The 7,063-nt window shown below is 44.4% G+C and overlaps 1 protein-coding gene and 1 long non-coding RNA gene across 3 annotated transcripts in view; both read left to right on the top strand.

The window, feature by feature from the left end:
- On the top strand, window positions 1-2,164 carry LOC118162928. Its single transcript, XR_004748720.1, has 2 exons — window positions 1-35; window positions 1,964-2,164. It is a non-coding gene; the product is annotated as an uncharacterized LOC118162928 (long non-coding RNA).
- A 4,625-nt stretch (window positions 2,165-6,789) lies between these two features.
- PTK2 (protein tyrosine kinase 2) overlaps window positions 6,790-7,063 on the top strand; it is a 197,262-nt gene continuing 196,988 nt past the window's right edge. For both annotated transcript variants that reach the window (XM_035318397.1, XM_035318396.1), the window contains exon 1: window positions 6,790-6,954. The gene's annotated coding sequence lies outside the window, so the exon portion shown is untranslated. The remainder of the gene's footprint in view (window positions 6,955-7,063) is intronic.

The raw sequence follows: 7,063 nt of genomic DNA, 5'->3' as shown, positions 1-7,063 counted from the left end.
TCCCTGAAGTCCATCTACCTAGAATTAAAAATCAGGTTCGGAACAAAGCTGTAGATATTACAACTGAATAAACAGAGTGGAAAATAAGGGAAGTATTAAAAGACTCAATACTCACAAAAATGCAAAAATCATTCACTGAATATGAGACTGGCCAGCAAAGATCATCAACACCCAAAAAAAAAAAGTCTTCCTACTTAACGCATTTCCCTGTTTGAAAATAAATCTACAGAAAATTATTCTCAGATGTCTAAAATGTCACTTAAACAACAGCAAGGGTTGAAGAAAGGAAAGTGGTTTTTTGTTTTGTTTTGTTTTGTTTTCCATTTGTTCAAATCCTGAGAAATAAATAAAAGAAAAAGGGATAACTTTTCTCAAAGGTGGTCATCTAGACTGGACCACCATAGGTGTCCAGAAGTAATATTAGCTAATCTTATCAGAAATAGATAAGGCTTAACTGAGTCTTAAAATTAAGGAAGTCAGACTATTCCTCAGCAGCCACCCCTGACTTCCTTGCTGGCTGGACGGCTGTCCCACGGGTCCGGTGTCGCTCCGGCGATCGGGAGGATTAGATCTATACATCCACATCTGACTGCCAGAAGTGTGCTGAAATTTGCATTAAGTACAAGAACTCCTTTGATCAAAACATGGCATACATTTTACACATCAAGGGGCTCTACAGGAGAAGTGTAAGCTTACCAAAGCAGCTGCAGGGATTTGGGGAGGGATTTGACAGAGAACAGAGTGATGACATCGCTGTCACAGTTTCTGCAGAAGGCTGACTCGATCTGATTAATAACAAAGAACCAGGACTGCACGAGGACAAAATAAAAAAAAAAATGAGGTGTTTTAAGACCAGCTTGACAACTACAAACATCAGGCTTGTGGGCTGGTTGGAGCTGGAAGGCTGTACCTTCACTGGGAAAGCCACCAAGGGCTCTGTTGCTCCAACCCCGAGTATCCCAAAAGCACGCACTCCTCAGTCCCCCTTCTCTTCCAGGTCTGTCTGAGAAAAGCATGCAACATAGTTAAAGGCATCAAAATGGTAGAAAAATGTTTTTTGTTTGTTTGTTTGTTTCCCATTGGGAAATCTAGGAGATTATTATTGTGCTTCTAATTAAGACATTAACATTTGCTCTGGAGGTTGTAGTTAATAACGGCAACTCATCAAGAGGGTCCCCCGGCCACTAATTACTTTTTTCCACATCAAATTTTCAACCTGAATTTTCCCTTCCTATTCCTGTGTAGTTATGTCAATTTTCCTTGGAATTGTCCTTAAGAATTCCTTTGGTTCTCTTTATTATTATTATTTTTACTAAATTATTTACTTTTTTTTTTTTTTTTTTTAATAAATCAGAAATCCTTCTTTTGCTGCCCTTTCATTCAGTTTCTACTCTAGACACTGTCCAGAGATGCGAATGTAATGTTTTGCTGATTTTTCTTAATTAAGGGAGAAGCTGAAGATGTTCATTTTGATGCCTTACATTGTGCAAGACTGGTGGTTTAAACCCTCAGGCTGCACATACCACTGTGCCCCTAATTCCTGTAACGCTCATCCTCCACCTGTGTGAAATTATTCACTGGTAAACGTAGGACCTGCCCCCTCAAGCTAATCCATGACAATGACCTTATTGATGAAAAATGAAAAATCTCACATGAAAAAAAAAAAAAGGCAGCATCGGGTTAGCAGCAGATTGCAGCTCTGTAAGATGGGCATTGTCATTTTATCTATATCTACCCTATAAAACAGGTATTTACTACCTACTTTTATTTAACCAATGTCAGAGTACTGAGTAGACACCCTGTGTATGCAGTTGAAGACTTCTTCATCTAGGGTTGATTCAAAAGATTTTAAAAAGCATTTTTTCCTCTTATGATGAAGGACGTAACTGTGTATTTTGTGAAATATTTAACGTCTTGCCGTTTTCTCCTTTTTTCTAAATCCTCCTGCATTGCATTGTCACAGCTTGAATTAGCCCTGCAGTTCAGAGCTACCTGTCTCTCGCAAGCCTGATCACTCTGGTTGCTTTAATGAATATTTACCATCCTGCAGAAAAGCTGAAGACGCCTGACTGCAGCTGTGCTCCAAAACACCGGAAAGGACTGGGTCTTTCTAAAGCTATTACCCCAGCTCCATCGTTCAATAAAAGACAATACATGCTACACTGTAATGAAGTTTCCTATCTTTTTGTTTATACCAGTGCAGCGCAGGTTTAATAACTGCTGTAAATTGAATGAGATAATGGCGTGGACTAGACAAATAATAACATTAGTATTCAACTGAATGCCTTACCTCAATATTAATTGTTCAATAATGACTTACAGAGGACAGTCTCATTTCCACCTATCAACAACCTCTGTGGAGACAGAGCTGGCAAGCAAAGTATTTTACTTTTCTGTACAAATTTTCAAGAAATAGAAGAAAACAAGAATCTTAGCCCAAGGTGCAAGTCATACCTCATAAAAGGTTATCTGTGTAAAGATTTAGGCTCATTACCTCAACACTCCAGTAGTCAGTTGAGAAAAACAGATCCAATCAGAGAGATATTCATTGTTTTCTCAGTAGGAAGGATGGGTGAACTGCTGAAGTGCCTGTCTTTCTCAGATGCAATTATTATTTTGGATGAGAATCTGGAGTTAAGGGGGGAAAAAAGGCAAATACAAACAGCAAAGATCTGAAAACTAATGCCTTATTGTCCATACAGAAACCATGACTATCATCCTGATAATGTGTGATGAATTTCTGCTGAAGCTTTTATTCTGGGTTAACTGTTTAACTTGTCATTGGATTTAAACTTGAACATAGCTCCCCTCTCCCTGCTGAGAGCTTCAGTCAACAACTTTTATGGAACTTCTTCTACAGTTGAATAGAAATTGCATTCTGTAAGGTGAGAACAATTTCCCATCAAGTGTTTTATTAAAATAGGCATGTTGCTGAACGCTTCTGTTTTAATAAATATTTTGCTGATGGACAAAGCAAGGAGAAGCCAACAAAAAGTAATTTCACTAGGATATAAAACAAACACTTTTCAGGAATTGGTAGAAACCATCAATTTGATACTCATGCCTGACAAATTTGGTGGCTTTTTACAGCAGGGTTGATAAGAGAAGAGCAACTGATGGACTTGTGCAAAGCATTCGACACCATCCCACACGATATCCTTGTCTCTAAATTAGAGATACATGGATTTGATGGATGGACCACTCAGGTAAGGAATTGGCTGGGTGGTCACCCTCAAAGAGTTGCGGTCAATGGCTCAATGTCCACGTGGAGATCAGTAATGAGAAGTGTTTCTTAGGGGTCAGTACTGGGACCAGTGTTGTTTAACATCTTTGTAGGCGACATGGATAATGGATTGAGTGTACCCTCAGCAAGTTTGCCAATGACACCGAGCTGTGTGATGTGGTCAACACGTTGGAGGGAAGGGATGCCATCCAGAGGGACCTGGACAAGCCTGAGAGGTTTTGGTTGATGAGAAGTTCAACATGAGCTGGCAATGTGCGCTTGCACATTGTATACAAGCACCATGTCCTGGGCTGCATCAAAAGAAGTGTGGCCAGCAGTTTAAGGGAGGTGATTGTCCCCTTCTACTCTGCTCTCGTGAGACCTCACTTGGAGTACTGCATCTGTAAAGTGGGGAGAACTGGTATACTGATGTTTCCCAGAGAATCTGCAGAAGATGAAGTTATAAATACTCAGGAATAGTCATAATTTATTAGAGGATAGATAATAGAGCATTTATTAGTCATAATGTATTAGTATTTGTTTGAAAAGCTACCTGAACCAAGAATGTTTATTAAACCAGTGTATCAAAACAATAGGATGTACTATGTGTCATGGGAATTATGTATTGCTACTATCTTATACGCTACAGATACAGCCCTGGAGAGGAGCTATTTGCTTTCAGGCCTGATCAGCTAGTGAACAATGCATGAATGTGGCAACTCAAATACTGTCTCAATTTACCACTGTAAAAAATGGCAATAACAATATCCTCTTCACAAGTTTGTTTGGAGGCTAGTGCACTATGACATCTTTGGATGAAGGCTGAGACAACAGGAAACAATAATTGGGATCAAATGCTTGGAGGGTCATTTAGTGCAATTCCCTGTTATCACTGGTAAAAATATCATAAAAATTTATGAAGAACTATTTTCCCTTTCCAGTAATGTACCTCCACTCCCTTCCCTGCCTGCTACACAAAATACGCTTCTGTTTTTACTCATGCATTTCCTTCAATTTTTACTATCCCAGTCCCCAAGAGCATTCAATTTTTTCCTGCGTGTTACTGTGAACATCCTCTTTATTGATGTCTCCCAACTTTCTGTCATCAGTAATTTTAATTAGCGCATTTCTACCTTTTTTGGCATGAGCATCAATAGTGATCCCCAGACCAATAATTATAAAATAACTGAAATCATTCTTCCTTCCTTCCTTCCTTCCTTCTTTCATTTCTGCATAGTGGTCCAGCTTCAGCTGAAAGGGTAGAGTGTATCAGCTATCCTGTCTAGCCTACAGCCTGCTGGGCCAAGGACTCCCAGGAGACCGACAGATTCATGTACAAACCTCATGAGCTAAGGAAGTCACTGCGTCTCCCATTTTTTTGGCAGCCTATCTAATGGCCCAGCTCTTCTATAAAAGGTTGACAGTAACGCTGCACCTGTGTTTAAAAGTTTCTAGGACTTATTTTTATATGGTGCTCAAAATGCATTTGTATGGCGTTCAGAGCTTACCTGATAGATTGGCTTCCATAGGGGCTTGGGACATTTTAGTTGGGATTCACCTGATTTGAAGTAGCTATTTACAATCTAGGCATCTATCTGTTTAGCATGGCTCCCTTGTTTCCTTATAGTACCTGGAAAGCTAATCAACCCAGTCAGTGAGGTTTAGAGCATGACTTGTCTTGCCCTAAAGTAAACTACCGATGTTTGATCTGATGAGTCATCATCCTAAATTCCATTGACTTTATTGACTGGTGCTCCATCGATGAAAAAGAAAACTCAGCCAACGAGCTCATCTGTAGATACACTCCCACTGAAGCATCCTACTTCTCATTTCCAGACACAGGGGCAACTTCCACAGAGATGAGAACTCAGGACTTGCACAGTCTGGGTCTGCCTGTGCTGCTCAGGATCAACTGACACTAAAGGCAAGAGATGTAATAATAAGGATTTTTTAAATGACTGCTTCAGACTTCTGTTGTTAAATACACTCTGTGACTGACAAGCATGCAAACACTGTGGCCACACTTAAGTGTTTCCTTGAAAAAATATATTCTGTCTTGATGCCCTGCCAGGGCTTGAAGGTGATTAGGCTGAGCAGGCTGAGAGAACTGGGCCTGGTTAGCCTGGAAAAGAGAAGACTGAGGGAAGACCTCCTCAATGTGTATAAATATCTGTGAGGCCGGAGACGGTCTCTTTTCTGTTGTGCCCAGTGAGATGGTGAGAAGATGAGGTACTCTTAAGATCACCAAGCCCAACCATCAGCTAACGCTACAAGTCCACCACTAAACCATGTCCCTTAGCATGATATCCGTAAAACATCTCTCAAGTATCTCCACAGATGGGGACTCCACCACTTCCCTGTGCAACCTGTCCGAGTGCCTAACCACCCTTTGTGTGAAGAAATTCTTCCTGATATCTAATCTAAACCCCCTCTGGCACAATCTGAGGCAGTTTCTTTGTGCCTTTTCACTTGTCACCTGAGAAAAGAGACTGACACCCAGCTGGCTGCAACCTGCTTTTCAGGTAGTTGTAGAGAGCAATGGGGTTAGGGCTACAAAGATGGTGAAGGGCCTAGAGGGGAAGGGGTACGAGGAGTGGCCGAGGTCACTGGGCCTGTTCAGCCTGGAAGAGAGGAGGCTGAGGGGAGACTTCATCACGGTCTACAGCTTCCTCACAACAGGGGAGTGGAGGGACGGGTGCTGATCTATTCGCTTTAGTGACAAGTGATAGGACCCGAGAGAATGGAGTCAAGCTGTGACAAGGGAGGTTCAGGCTGGATAACAGAAGAGGTTCTTCACTGAGAGGGTTGTCACGTACTGGAACAGGCTCCCCAGGGATGTAGTCACGACACCAAGCCTGTCAGGAGTTTAAGAGGCATTTGGACTGTGCTCTTAGTCATATGGTCTGAATTTTTGGGTAGACCTGCGTGGAGCCAGAGTTGGACTCAATGATCCTTGTGTGTCCGTTCTAACTCGGGATATTCTACGAGGTCTCCCTTCAGCCTCCTTTTCTCCAGACTAAACCCTGATTCCCTCAGTTGCTCCTCATGCCTTGTTTTCTAGTCCCTTCACCAGCTTCATGCCTTTTCTTTGTACACGCTCCAGCCACTCAGTGTTTTTATTGTAATAAAACTAACACAAACACACTGAGAACACCAGCTGAGCGCGGAGACCTGCAGCTGACACTCAGGAGGGAAGACACAGGATTAAACCTCCGTTCTCTGCAACCTCACCCCCTTTCCCCCTCCTCCCCCCCAACCCTCTGTGCCCTAGAGGGCTAGGAGCAAGGACTGATCCCTCGAAGCCCCCTAGGAAGGGGCTGCCTCCACCTGAGGCCCCTGCGCTTGCGCGGGCGGGGCGAGGCGGGGCTCTCCCCCTCCTGGGGGCGAGGGGAGGCTGCCGGACCCCCTTCCCTTCCCCTTCTCCTCCCCTCCTTCCCCGCGGCCATGTTAGTGCGGGGAGGGAGAGGGCAGCCGCGCATCCCATGGTGCAGCGCGCCGGGAGGGCGGGGGAGAGGCCTGGGGTGGCCGGGGCAGGGAGGGAGGGAGGCTGCGGGCGGGGAGGCAGAAGGGGGGAGGCTGCCGCCCGCCCCGCCGCGCAGAGCCACCGAGAGCGGGGCTGGCAGGACGACTTCACGGCTTCCTCCTCCTCTTCCTCCTCCTCTTCCTCCCCGCCTGCCCGCTCGCCGCCCCTCCTCCGGGCCAGCCGGCCGGAGGCGGCTGCCCGCAGCGCGGTGAGTGCTGGCGGCTGGGGGTGGGGGGGGACGGACGCAGACATAAGGGGCCAGGCGGCCTTAACTTACATAACGGGGACTGGGGGGATCCTGGGGGGGGAGTGGGGGG

The sequence above is a fragment of the Oxyura jamaicensis genome, chromosome 2, assembly GCF_011077185.1.
Source record: "Oxyura jamaicensis isolate SHBP4307 breed ruddy duck chromosome 2, BPBGC_Ojam_1.0, whole genome shotgun sequence".
NCBI classification, from domain to species: Eukaryota; Metazoa; Chordata; class Aves; order Anseriformes; family Anatidae; genus Oxyura; species Oxyura jamaicensis.
Note: the sequence above shows the minus strand (reverse complement) of the source record. Positions and strands in the feature narration are given on the sequence as shown.